Here is a 14,618-nt window from a genome sequence, read left to right as displayed (position 1 = left end):
GTGGAACGGAGAGCCGCTAAACCCCACCAGGCCTGGGGACCAAAATCCCCAACATTTTACGGGGTTACAGGTCAAAGCATTTGGACAGCCATCTTGGGTATGAAAAGTCCTTACTAACCCCAAGGGCAGGCTGCAAGAATGTGACCTCTGGCCACTTCCTACATGGTCTAGACTCTCCCTCACACTGGGTGCTGGGTAGGCTCCCAAGGAGGGGGGTGGGGTGAATTTATGCTGTTCCCCTCTCCCACGCCATGTTCCAGAAGAAAACAATGGTTGGTTCTTGTCTTCCAAGGGAACGACAAAGCAGAAGGCTGGAGGGTTCCAGGCCTGGGTTCTGTCTGGGCAGCAGGAGCCTGGGGTGCTGTGTCCCCCTCTTTCTGCCTCTGCCACCCCTGAGGGCTTGGTGGGGCTGCGGGAGGGCCACAGACTCCGCCTAAAAATACGGCTCCCAGACATGCCCTTTTCCCCTCAGAGTGCCTCTCATAAGTTACACACTGTTGTCCTCAGTTCTTATTTGAAATGCAAATACCCTTGGGAGGGCTGATTCTGAGAATGTGTGTCTCCGACTGAATTCCTCAGGAACCAGAGGATGGGAGTGTCCCAACCTGACTCCCAGGGGGTTGGGGTTAGCTGTTCCTCTTTCTCATAGAGCCTCAAAGTCAGCATCTGATGACTCACTGTATAGAAAGAGAATCTTAACGCCCTTGGGTTTGGAGAGGGAGAAAAGGAGGAGTCCACAGTGCTGAAGACAGTCTGAGGCCTGGTGGCCACTTTCAAACGCAAGGGACTGTGGGTAGTTTAAAACAGCTTCAGGAGCAGGAGCTACTTAGTGTCTTTGCTAACAGTATTGATGACCAAATGGTGACATGCCAACTAGCCAAAAGTCCAAGTATCTAAAATACCCCTAAAGGAACAGGATTTAAATAAAAAGGACTTCTGAGTAGTGAAAATAGATGCAAAACCCCTTCTCCAAGGGCCCGGCCGGGTAGCCCAATGGGTTAGAGCAGTCCCCTGATACGCCAAGGTGTTGGTTTTGATTCCCCATCAGGGCGCACACAAGAACCAACCAGTGAATGCTAAATAAGGGGAACAACAAGCCTGTGTTTCCAAAATACAGGCTCTTCACTTACTGGTAAGACTTTAGTCAAAACCGTTGAACTCCGACTTCATGTGCAATTGTAAATGCCAGCGGAGCTGATATCCAAACCCACAGATGAATAAAAGGTGAAGGGCTGCGGGGAGGAGGGAGGAGGGAGCACTGTTAAAAGACAAAAACGATCCAAACTCTGCTGTCTGTTTGCAATAGGAAGAGGGACTCACCTTCATACCACTCTGAGGTCATGGCCCAAGGAAATAACAGAATTCACAAAGGGGACCCACAGGTCACTAGGAAATCGTTTAATTCTGCTGGTGGTGGAAGGGGGGTGTAGGTAAGAAAGATTTATATTAAAAATTGAACATGGCTTTGAACAATGAACATAGCTGTAACTCTTAAAGGGATAAACACTTATTTTTGGAGCATCAGGTTTCGCCTCCAGCTGAGCTGGGAGTGGAGATTTTACTGCCCAAAGCTGCCATCCCAACAAGCTCTTCAGTCCCCTGAAGCAATGGAGACAGGACCAGTCCACTCTGCCCCTTGAGGCTGCGTAGGGGGCAGCCCCGGCCAGTGCCATCTGCCCGCAGGCCCCTTGAGCTACTGAGCTCTTCAAGTGGGGCTAGTGCAGCTGAGGATATTTTCATTTAATGAACCTTAGCTTTCACTTAAATGGCCACGTGTGGCTGGTGGCTACCGTTTCTGCATAGCACGGCGACCCCAGAGGGGCTCCACAGGGTCCCCTTAGGCTGCACGGAAAAACTACTCCCTGCCCCGTAGACCTGGACCACCACAGGCGCGCCTTCCTTGTACAAGCAACAGTTACGAAGCACCTCCTGCATCCCGGGCAGAAAAGGATTATTTTGTGAAATACTTTGAGTTATCAGTCCCTCCTTCTCTAGTTTCCTTCCTTTCACTTACTAAGTGCTGGGTGCTTGACAGTAATCATTCTCCAAGACTGGGAGCCACAGAATCACAAAGAGACTGGTTGAAAATGCTGAACTCCCCTCCCCACCTGTTGGATCCACGGAATCAGAACCTGCTGTCTGTGGCTTCCCGCAAAGAATGCCAAACCAACGGTGGTGGCTTTTCTACCAGGAGCTCATAATTTAGAAGGTGTGATTAAAAAGAATAACAACAGGTCTGTGAATAGTGAGCTCTTTTATGAAGAGCTCTTCCCGAGAACCTGTCTGCAAATACCCTGGAAAGCACTAACACCACAAGCCTTTCTAGGTTGACTTCTTCAGGGAGTTTGTTGGACAGGTGTTTCTCGTACCTTAGATGTGAATAGCTGCAGGGGAAGATCCGGCCCCAAGTCCTGCCGGCTCGACCTTGACCTTGGCAGAGGCCTTCCCCTCTCCCATTCTGTCCCCAACCTATAAAACTGAATAACCTTCCTAAGCCTCCAGGTCGGCGGGAAGAACTGGATGAGCTTCTTGGAAGGCTGAGAACCTTGAAGTTGGGGCAGGAGGCAGAGCTAGGAGGGGCTGATGAAAGGAGCCCCTCCAAACAAAGGCCATGTGGGCCTTTCTTCACTTTGGGAAATTTTCAGCTTGGAAAACATGATGTTCTACTTGTATTCTGGTTCAACTGGAATGCCTTTAGGAAAGGCATGGATGTGCTTCCAACACAAACTGATTCACTGGGTACTTTTGGAGTAATCAAAAAATTGGATTTAAGTAATGAGTCAGTAAAAAAAAAAAAAAATCTGAGTTCAGGGTTAAACATTTCAGGTGAAAGGTTTTGATTCATTGGTTCTGTTCAAGTCCCTGCTGTTCAAGTCAACTCAACAAGCATTTATTCAGAGCCTAGTTTGTTCCAGGAGTGGGTGTGGGGCGGGCTCACGGAGTTTCTGTCGGCTGGAGGGGACAACCAGACGGTCTTACTCCCCAGGAACAAAATGCCCAGGAAGCCCGGCAGGAAACAGTGAGCTTTGGGTGAGGCTGGTCATAGGGAGAGGACGTGGGGGCGTGGGTACCGCACAGGGAATGGCGAGGGCTGCTGGGGCAGTGCGGGATAAGAAAGCAAAACGGAGGGCCAGAGAAGCTGCGGGATGCATGTGGTGGCCCCACAGGGAAGGGGCAGGGGGCGATTTGGTCTGCGGGGGGCGGGGGGAGCCAGTGGGCTTGGAGAGGGGTTCGGAGGACACCCCGAGGACTCCTGCTGGGCCTCTGTGCTCCAGAACCCTGTCCCCACCCCCGAGAGAGCTCAACATCCACCCTGGGCAGAAAGAACAGCATTGCGTTCATTCCTTCATTTGTCTTAAAGTGCTGTGTTTTGCCGTCTACAATGTGCACCCCTGTGTTTTGGCCCAAACTTTCAGGAAAAAAAATCTTTCGTTTTAGTTTCTCAATTCAATTTTCATTTATATTTAGATACTTTGTATTATAAAGGAAGTTTTGTATTTATTTTTGAACATATTATGGTATGAGAAATTTTATGTAACAAATAATTATAAAACACAAGAACAGATACAAGAAATTTTATATACCAGTAACAAATTTACAATATTTATGCATCAAAGAAGGCCAAGAACTCTTCGTCACTGTCAATGTCAGAAGCATTGTCTTCTCCAGTTTCTACATTACCGGTGTCTTCTGAAGAGTCACTTTCCTCATCCCGGTAAATTTCATTGTCCTCAGTTCCATTCATGGCATTGCTGATGCTGCATTTTTTAAACGATTTCACAACTACTTCCTCCTTGACACCGTTCCACAATCTTAGGATCCAATCACAAACCTGGGCGATGCATGCTTTCTTGATCCTGCCTGTAGGTGTTAAATCAGTACCAGCTGACTGCATGCACGAGGTCCACTCTTTCTTCATTAGAGCCTTAAAGGGCGTGTTTACTGGCGCATCAGGAGGCTGAGGTTGGCTGGTTTGCCCACCAGGTATCACAGCAAGTTGGGTTTTCAAGTCCACTGTGATTGCTTTTGCACTTTGTGTAACATGGGCTTCGAAGTGATCCAAAACAAGCAAAGCTATTTTTTTTTTTAAGTAACCCTGAGGCCTTCGTGACCAGATTTTGTTAAACCAGATTTTCATGCCTTCTTCATCCATCCATCCTTTCTCATGCACATGGACAATAACTCCACGTGGAATCTTTCCTTTCAGAAATGCTTTTCTTTTAAAGATGATCACAGACGGTAGCTTTGTCCCGTCTGCACAGCAGGCTAGAAGAGTGAAATGTGTTTTCTCAGGACCACTAGTTTTAACAACCAAGGTCTTTGCTCCTTTGCATCCATCAGTGTGAAGGGGACCTCGTCCACACCGGTGATTAGGGACAGCTCAAAGTTGTCTTTCAAAGATCGGTAACATAAGCATGAGACTCCAAAATTCGGTCCTCATAGGCTGCTGGAAGATTTGGGGGGCAAGTTTCATTCACGTCCTCATGCTCAAACCCTCTCTCTTCATAAAGTTAAAGCACCCCGTAGGTGTCCCTGAGAAATCATCAGTGTTTTTTTCTCATGGAATCCTTCCACCTTCTCCTTGAATCCTCTTGGCCAAAACAGAGATCACAGTTTCACCTGCTCCAGAATCCAGGTCTTCACGTCCTGCTCCACCTCCAGCCACTTTGGGGGTTTCCCTCCCATTGCCTTCTTCTGTCTTGGCACCTGAAGAAGATTTTCCTCCTGTTGCCCCACAGTCTGATGGCACTCTCTGTGGGAGGCGGCCCAAAGCGTCTCTCAGCAGCTCTGTCACCATGCTTTTTAGCATATTTAGTAATTTTAGCTTAAAGCCTGCAGTGCACGAAATAGATGTTTCTATTTCTAAATAGATGTTTCGACATTTTCCAAGGGATTTTCCAATGATTTCTCCCACCTAAAGTGCACAAGGAGAAAGGTTGCGCTGTTCACCTGTGGTAATAAAGTCGGCATCACCTGTCTTCTCTAGTGGGTACCAATCGGCATCATCTACCTCCCTCTGTGGGTAACAACACATCGCTCTTCTTTTCACTTCATTGAACTGTTGGCCGAAACTGCTTTCCTTGCAAGTTCATTGTAAATTCAACAAAACCGATCATCGTATTCCAGGGCATTAGTTTGCATACGGATATTGTTATCGCTGTCTAGAGTTACAGTTTTAATGCACAAACATAAATAAAAGAATTAAAAACATGTATATAGATATGGGATTCATACTACCGGTGTATAATGTGCATCCTTATTTTTCCCTCAAAAATGTGGGCAAAAAAAGTGTGCATTATACATGGCGAAATACAGTAACTCACAGACTGTCATACAATTCATTCATTCAAATTGTTCAATCAGATAGTGTTTAGAATATTCACAGGTAGAGTGAGGCAAGCTAGTAAGCCAGGACAAGCTGAACAGGGAAACGGAGACAGATACAGTTAAACAAGCAGTTTGCAGCCACCTAGTAAACCCTATCTTCCCGAAACCAAGGACACCTACGAGTAAATGGTTTGCACTTCACCTCCCCAGTCAGAGGGTAGAGAGCAGAAACCCAATTCATACCCCCCAAGGACAGATGAAGTTAGGAGAATAAACCTCATTTTGGCACATCAGCATAAAGCTGATGACTACTCTACTGAAGTTCTCCCCTAAGACCTCCCCGAAGCCCCTGGCCTTTAAAATCCCTCAAAACAAAGGGCCCCGCGTGCTCTCTCCTTCCCAGGAGCAAGCCCGAGCCTTTCCCTTCCCCCTTCTTCCCTCCCAAGGAGCATATCTCCTAAACTCTAAGGGACCCCGGGAGGCCTGCAACTGGGAGCAATGGATAGGGGCAGCTCGTCCAGGGCTAACCCCCCAACCCTACCCCTACATCCCCCTTTTCTCTGACTTCTAGGTAGCCCAGCCCAGGCTCATTTCCCCGCCTAGTCTCTCTTGTATTGCTTTTCTTCCATCCTAGGCCCTTCCTTGTTTCACCATGTCCAGCTTTAATAAACACCCTCTAAAAATCACCTGGACTTGTGTTGTAAACTCTGTACATGAAGGCAAGAACCCGCCCACTACCGGCCGGTTCCAGGCAGACCCGCTCTGGGCCAGGTCCCCCTTCCGGTAACATCAGGGTGGGGCAAAAGTAGGTACTCACAAGTACCAAAAGTAGGTACTCACAACCATAAACCTGCTTTTGCCCCACCCTGTATGTACAACCATCACCGTTGTCAATTATAGAACATTTTTATCACCTGAAAAAGAAACTACATATCCTTTAATTATCACCCTCCTATCTGCATCGTCCCCCGGATCCCAATATCGACCTCCCCCTAAGAAATCACAAATCTACTTCCTGTCTGTATAGATTTGCCTGCTCGGGACATTTAAAATAAATGGAATCATGCAATTATGTGGTTTCGGCATTTGGCCTCTCTCACTTTGCATAACGTTTTCTAGGCCCTTCCAAGGTCTGGCGTTTATCAGTACGTCACTCCTTTTCGTGGCCGAGTAATACTCCAGTGTGGCAGCCCACTGATGAGCATGCGGGTTGCTCCCGCCCTTTGGCTATTGTGAGCAGCGCTGCTCTGGACACTCCTGCAAGTTTCCCTGCGAAGCATTCCTGCTGACGCCCACGTTACAGAGGACGACATATGTTTTCTTTTTTTTTTTTTTTGGAAAAGAATCAATAAATATTTACTTGATCCATCAATGGCCTGCCCCAGCCATGAGGGCCCTGGAGGCAGGGATGAGGACAGGGGACAGATGGCCACAAGGTGGGCAGGGCCCGAGCTCACCATCAAAACATCTTGCAAATAAACACGTCATAGGTAGACTATATATGTATATACATGGTTACAAGTGAGAGCTGGAGCCTCTCTTTCAAAATGCACTTATGTGCGGAGAACTGGCATTCCACAAAAACAAGAAACCTGAAGTGCAGCGTGTGTGGCCGCCAGGCTGGAGGTGCTGGCCTGCCTCCTTGGACCGCGGGGCTCCAGGGCAAGCTGCCTGGAGCCCACAGAACAAAGACAGACGGGGACAACCCTGCCCTCCGTGGGTCAGGGTGCACCCGCTCCTTCCCTTCTGAACCAGAGGAACAGGAGCAGGGCATGGCGGGGAGGGCCACCCGTCACACCAGGAGACACCCTCATCTACTTTTGCACAAGCAAATACAGTGCATCTAAAAGTTTGTGTGACATGTCAGCCACTTGAGTCAGCCCTTCTCTCATCTCAGGGCGATGGGGGCGGCCCCAGCCAGAGGCAGACCTTCAGGAAGGGACATGGTGTCGTACCTTGGGTTTGGGTCTCATGCAGAGTCCACACTCAGTGCGCCCTGGGAGTCTGCCACTCCAGTCCCAATCACTGAGGGTGTCGGTCAAGGCCAGATGGATACCCGGCTGTGTTCCCCCCAGGACTCCACCCTCTTCGGGAGAGGGCTCTGCAGACCAGCTTGCCACTGCCCCTCACCAGCAGGGAGGGCAGAAGGGGGAGACAGGGGTCCAACCCAATGGCCACTTTTGGCAACAGCCCCCACACCCACTTTAAAGACAAAGAAGGGGGTTAAAGTGCTGAACATCAAGTTATCTAGGACCCCACCTCTTCCCACATATCTAGGTGGGATTCCCAACCCAGGGACCATCTGTGGACCAGCCCCCAACTCCCCAAGGGCCAAAACCCGAGAGGCCAGGGTAAGAGGCTATCCCCAGCAGAGATGTTGAGATCCAACTTCCTCCAGCCATTGGTGACAAGGACAAACAAAGTGTACTTGGGGCCCTTGTCAGCACCTGCTCCTGCTCCCCTCCCGAGGCAGCCCCTGCAGTGGCTTCCCACCTCCACCAGCTGTATACCATAGTGACAAAGAACAAAGGAAAGAAAGCTCTCCTGCCCCGAAGCCTGGCCCGTGCTGCCCCACCTTGACTTTGGCATTGGATCACACCTACGTGCCCACGTGTGAGTGGGGAGGAGCCCACCTCTCTACACCCTCTCTCACACACCAGGCCGCGGCTGCCCAGGATCCCAGCCTCTGGCCAAAGAAGCCAGTGATGGGCAGCACAGCGCCCTGGCCCCAAAGTGCCTGGGAACCTGTCTGCTATGGCAGGACAAGGAGAGCAGAACCCACTGAGAGCCCTCCTCTCCAGGGGCTGGCTGAGGATGGCAGCTGGGGGCAGAGGCGGGCCCAGGCCTGCCTTCCTGGGCAGGGGAAGGGCCCTAGGGACCCTAGCCCAGCCCCCCAGATCCACCACTGGCACCAGAAAACCCTTAGCACCAAAATGTCAGATTGTTACAAGTGTTTGTATAAAACACAAAGTAAGAAAAGGTTGCTACTTGTCACAGCAGCAAGACTGGCATCCACTGCGCACCCAGAAGACACATCACACGGGCAGATATCAAAATTCACATCACCCAGGATCAGCAAGGCCGCGCCCTCAGCCCACCCCCACTCCCCAGTGGAAAGCAGCCTCTGTCCAAACTCAGTGTCTCTGAGCGTTGTGCTCCCTCCAGTAAGACCGTAGCTGGAAGGCGGGGCCCAGGGAGGAGGCTGGAGCTGTTGTCTGACTCCTCCAGGTCGCTGGACTCCCGCCTGAACCCTGCCCCACCTACAGACCTAGTCACCCTCAGGGCCCTAAAGGAAGCCTAGACAGCCTCGATCTCCCATCAACCCAATGCGACCTTGGCCAAGTTGCCCCTAGGTCTTCAGCTCTCATTATCAAAAACCACACAACTAGAAACAAAGGGACAGGTGTAAAAGCAGGTAGGGTGCTCCACAGGAGCCTGACCCCAGGCTAGCCCAGACCACAGACAGAAGGCTGCTTCCTGCAGTGGCTTCTCCTCAGAGCCAGGCCCAGGCCCCGCCCCATATGCCCTTGGCCCCAGGTTGGCCGCAGGGCCCAGATTGGCTCTCTCCTAACCTATCAGGTTGCCCCAACCAGGCCACTGGTGTCGGTGTGGGCAAAGTTGGAGCATGCTCCTTCGGCTCCTCACCCCCTGGGCTGACAGCCTTGCCCCCGGGGCCTTGAGCTCCCCCTCCTCCTGCAGCCCTGCAAGTGGGGAAGCAGAGCACCTCCCTTGCCCCCAGCAGAAAGACCACTGGGGATGGCAGAGAGCCTGTCAGCAGGGGCACCTTCCCCATCCAGGAGACCAGGTCAGGCACAGGCAGGCCGAAGACCCTCCCCCTGCCTCGCCAGGGCCCCAGACTCTGTCAGGTTGAGAACGTCTCTCCAGTCTACTGCACTTCTGTGGCTGTCATCGGCCCTCCCCAGGGAGCTCAGCCCAGGTGTGCCCTGCAGCAGACTGCTCAGGGGAAGGCCACCTTCAGGGAGAAGAGGGGCTGGCTGCCCACACTGGAAAGAGGAGTAGACAGGGGTGAGGCATGGGGGACTGGAGGGCAGGGTGCCGGAGCTAGCTACCCCACTCTGGACAGAGGGAGGCTTGGTGGCCAGCATGGGGACCGGGCCCCACCCACCTGCCAGCCACCATGCTCACATTTTGGGTACCTTGCCAGCTTTCACCTCACCTTCCTTCTGGCCAGTGGAGCTCTGGGCCCCTTTGCCTCTGTTTCCAGGGGCCAGTCATCCTGGCGGTGGGGGAACATTTTGGGTGTAGCCTCCTCGGGGGGCCACTCCTTGGGCTTGAGGTGCCGCTTCTTCCTTCCTGCCAGACTCGTCTTCTTGGGGCCAATGAGTCTTGGGTCCTGCATCTGGCAGGGAGGTTGGCCTGAGTACAGAACCAGGTCTCTGCATGGGCCTTGAGAATGTGGAACTTGCCGCCACTCTCGGAGCGCAACTCCTTCGGACACAGCAGGACATGCCGCCAGGTGGTCTCCCTCGCTGCAGCTGCTGAGGCGGGCCTTGAGGCCCAACACGCCAGAGAAGATGGCTTCTCAGCAGTCAGTGGGGCAGCTGGCTAGCCTTTCTCCTTGACTTCATTCTTCCTCAGCAGCTGGGGGTTGAGTGTGGGGAGACCTGGCTGCGTGTGTTGAGCGGTGCCATCCCAGGCACCAGGCCATCTTTCATCCGCTGGTCGGTCTGGTCTCAGGTCAGTTCATCCTCTGCAACCTCCTGCAGGTGGAACAGGGCAAGCGGGGCCAAGGTGTGGCTGCTGTGGCTGCTGAAGGGTCCGCTTGATACCCTACAGGCCCTCCGTCCAGGCAGGCGGCGGGGGACTTGTCCTCCGGCTCCTCTTGGGGCCAGGCGGTGTGCTCTCAGCCCGTGCAGTAGTCTCTGCTGGCTGGCATCGGTGCGGTAGGTCTGGCAGCTGCGGGGGCAGGGGAAGGAGGGACTGTCACCTCCAAGGGCGGCTTCTCACAGCTGGTAGTACCGGTAGCCCGTGAAGCTGGAGAAGGCGGCCCCACAGCCCTCCCAGGGGCAATGCAGCCCCCCATCTGCTTCTGCACCTTGCACAGCCCCTGTTGCTCCTCCTGCTCACTTCCCTGGGAGGGCTCCATGTCAGAGGGCTTGGCGCTGTGCTCAGTCATCATGTGGCAGTTGAGGCAGGTCTTGGACTTGAACTGCTACTGCCAATGCTGGCACTTGAGGGCCTCCTGCAGCTTCTGACACACCTCTATGTGCTTCTTGAGCCCCACAGGGGTCTTTGGGGTGACCACACGTTCACGGATGGCCCGCTGCCACTGCTCCTCAGGGTCATCTAGGGTTGGGTGGACCTCGGGGGCCAACACCTCCCTGCTGACAGTGCTGGCACTTCCTGCTTCTCGGCACAGGAGCCAGCCTCGCTAGAGACGTGCCTTCTGCTTTGCACAGGCCTTTGAGTCTGAAGGGCCCTAAGATGGCCATTTTCTGTTTCCCTCTGTGCTTCATGCGCTTGTCTGCCTCCGTAGGTGGGGACCCAGGGCCCGAGGCCCTCGGTGCTTCCTTGCCCCACAAGGGCCTGCAGCCCAGAGAAAGGGGACCAGTGCTGGGGTTTGTGCTGGGGCCTGGCCCAGGGTAGACGGGCTATGCTCCCCATCCCGGGGCCCTGCCTGTTTGGGTGGGAGGGGCAGCTGTCTGGGTGCTCCACAGCCCTTTCCTTCCTGCTGGGCCTCTCCGTGGCACGAGGAATTTTGTTCTCAGAGTAAGTCAGCAGCACCATTTTGCAGGATGGTGTGTGTTTGCTGATGGTGATGGGCCTGCTGACCTTCACCAGCTGTGTGACTGGCACAGGCCTGTAACTGTCACATGTTTCATCATTGGCACCGGTTTGTTTGCAATCACCGGTTTGGTGACTGGCACTAGCTTGGTGACGGGCATAGACGTGGTGACGAGTATGGGCCTGATGACCAGTACAGGCCTAGTGACCAGTGCAGCCTCAGTGGCTGGCATGGGCTTGCTGATTGTCACCGATTTGGTGACCGACACAGGCTTGCTGGTTGACACTGCCCTGCTGATACTGATGGGTATGCTGACACCCATGGATTTGTCGATAGTGACAGGTGTGCTCGCTCCAGTGGGATTGCTGACCCCAACAGGCCAGTTGATGGTGACTGGCCGGCTGACTGGCCCAGGCCGGGGGCAGGCAGGGGTCAGTTCATGTGGTTCCAAATCCAGCGCTTGTGCAGCTGGGCCTTGGAGTTGAAGGCAACCTCATAGAAGGGGCAAGGAAAGGTCAGCCTTTCTGAGACAGCACCCCCTGGCACTGCTGGTAATAGCACTTGAGCCCATAGATGCTGGGAAGCTCCAGCCAGCACCCTGAGTTGGGACACTTCACCTGGGCGTACGCCTTGAATTCAGCTCCCACTGGTTCATCATCAGGGAGAGAGGAACATCTCGGAAGGCCTGGTTCTCAGTCTTTGGAAGCCTTTTTCCTTCCTTTCTGTCCTGTCACTGGCTGGACTTCCTGAGTCAAAGCAGAGGGGGGCCTGGCTGGGGCACTCTCTGCCCATCCTGGGCCACCAGCAACCCCAACTTCAATGGGTCGTGCTGCATAGGAAATCTCACCTTGTTCTGGCTGCCATCCTTCCCAGGCCTGCTCTTGCTGGACCCAGGGGACCCACAGCACCTCCACCACAAAAGAGATCAGCCACGCCCACGGCACCCAGAGGGACCAGGCAGGGCGGGGCTGGGTCCGAGCGGTGCAGTCGGCGCCACCCTGCCTAACCCAGGTGTTCGTTCCTCATGGATATATACACCTGGGAGCGGAGCCGCTGGGGCCTAGGGTTCCTCTGTCTGAGGAGCAACCGGGCTGCTTTGTACGTACAGATTTACGTTCAGGAGAAGGAAGTGACTGAGAATAAAGCAGTAATCATGGAGATCTGCTCGCAGCCAAGGCAAGCTCGTGTTCTGGGAAGGGAGAAGTGAGGGAAGTAATCAGATCACCAGAAGGAGCATTGCCATCTTCCAAGTGACAGTGCCAACCGTGAGGAAACAGGTACAGGGCAGTACCTGTTGCCACCCACCTAGTGACGGACCTGCCCCTGCACAGTCCGAGGCCCAGGCTGGCTGTGTGACTCCAGGGAGCACCGCGAACATGTCTTCACCCCAGCCTGGTAAAGAGACAGTTAAAGGTAAAGCAGTCAAGGTCAGACAGAATGAAGAGACATGTTCAAGGTCATCTGTGTCCTGGCACATTAACTGAGCTCCTACTATGTATCAGGGACTGCTAAGCATGTACCTATTCTGTATGCATAGGGCTCACCATGGGCCAAGCTCTGTTCTTAACACTTTCCTGATCAAAAAGTTTCAAATCCTTCCAGCAACTCTTGGAGGGGATTCCTGCTACGGCCCCCATGTTTCAGATGAGGGCTCCAAGTCAGGGGTGAGCTAGCTCCCCAAGGCTGAGTAGTTCCTAGTGACAAGGCTGGGATTCGAAGGCAACATGTCTGGCTCTAGTATCACCTCATTACACCGCCTCAACTATTCTCTCTCAAGGACAAGGTGGACATTCTCATTTCATAGACAAGGACACCGAGGCTGAGTTGGATACCCTTTCCCAAGGCTGGGGACTCAAGTTCAGTCCCCATCCCACGCCAAGGCCTCCCTTTACAATGATGGGGACAGCTCACCATGCAATGAGTCACAAAGACTGGAGGTACAGGCATATACCTTCACTTAGTGCCACCTCCTCTGGGAAGTTCTCCTTGACTGCTCCCTCCAGTAGGGATTACAGGTCACTCCCCACCCCAGGTTCCTGAGCTTTCACAGTGCTCCTACCATGGCCCTGGTCACTCTGTATGACACTGACTTGTAGGTAGCATTGGCCCACTGACCCGGGGGCTGGCCCAAGCAGGTGCCAAACAAGCAGGTAGGGAATAAACAGGTAGACCATGACGGAGAGGTCCAGGTAAAAGTGACAGAGGAAATCAGGGAGGAAAAAACTAAGCTGTGCCTTCAGCCAGGCCCTGGAGGTAGGGCACCCAGAGCAGTGGAGGGGTGGGGGACCCCACATGGGACGAGAACTTCCAGTGGGAGGGCTGGGGGTGTCCTCAGGGTCCTGAGGTCTTACAGTCCAGAGAAGCCTGGAGGTGAGGGGACTGATCTCCTGTGGGGGGCAGGCCAGAACTACAGCGAGTACAGGTGGGGCCTTTGTGCAAATGGGAAGGGGGAGTCCCTTCTCAAGGACCCCCAGCCCTGCCCGGGCCCTGTGGGGTGTGTGGGGTGTGTGAATTTGTGCTGCAGTTTGTAAATCTCCCCGGCTGGGGGGCCTCCGAACAATGAGAGGTGCGCAGCAGAGGTTTGAGGGTCCGGCACCCCAGAACCAGAAACAGAGGGCATCTTTCAGAGGAGGTCACAGTGGCCTTCCCCCTGCTCCCTGGGAACAGGGCTGAGGCGCGTCCCACTGTGTGCTGAGAGCAGGCCGTCTGTCCCTTCGGGCAGGCCACAAGCTGGCCTTCTGTTCAGGCCGGGCCTTTCCTCCTCAGCTTACTTCTTAGCGTGGGGAAAGGTCAGGACAGACAGAAAAGAGGAATCCAGGAAATGTTCCCAAGGGGGTCAAGGGCCTGGTCACAAGGGCCTGGCTGGGAGGGAAGGACCCAGAAGGACAGATGGAGTCCACATTAGGAAGGGTTTGGAAACCAGAGATGCCTAAGAGTGGAGGCGGCTGCCTCATACAGGAGTGAGCTGCTACCAAGGGGCAAGTCCCAGCAGAGGCTGTGGCCACCCTCACAGGGGTGTCCGAAGAATCCCCCTGTTGAGGAGCAAAGGTGGATTGCAAAAGCCCCAAAGATCACTTCTGAGGCTCTGCTGGGGAGGCGGGGCCTTCTAGGACACGCCCTTCCAGAAAATGCAGCTGTCTTCAATCCCTGGAAATCTCTTAATCCTTTTTTCTCCAGCTGACCTCCAAAATCCTCTAGGCTATAGGATGTGTGGAAGAATTAAAAGCCCACCCTCCCATTTTACAGTTGAGGAAACCGAGGCCCTTTAAGGAAAGAGATAGGTTCAAGGTCACAGTGGAAACTAACATTTAGGGGCATCCAACTGAATACTTCCCAGCATCTCAGTACACCTGAGGGCACTATCTCCATTTCACAAAGACTGAGAGAGGTTAATTTGCCCCAAGTCACACCCGTACAGCTGGGCAGGGTGGGGGGCACATTCTAAGAGGGTCTCCTTTGCCTCTAAAGCCTTTGCTGGTGTCTCCACATCTCAAGCCTCCCCTTCCCACAGACAGTGAGAAAATCAGCTAAGTCTACAGGGAAA

The 14,618-nt window shown here is 53.5% G+C and overlaps 1 pseudogene; it reads right to left on the bottom strand.

Annotated features, from left to right (window-relative positions):
- Positions 1–9,286: 9,286 nt before the first annotated feature.
- Positions 9,287–14,618, bottom strand: part of LOC112322873 (zinc finger protein 512B-like) — a 30,041-nt pseudogene continuing 24,709 nt past the window's right edge.

Source organism: Desmodus rotundus, chromosome 10 (assembly GCF_022682495.2).
Source record: "Desmodus rotundus isolate HL8 chromosome 10, HLdesRot8A.1, whole genome shotgun sequence".
Lineage (NCBI taxonomy): Eukaryota > Metazoa > Chordata > Mammalia > Chiroptera > Phyllostomidae > Desmodus > Desmodus rotundus.
This window is presented reverse-complemented; position numbering and strand designations above follow the sequence as displayed.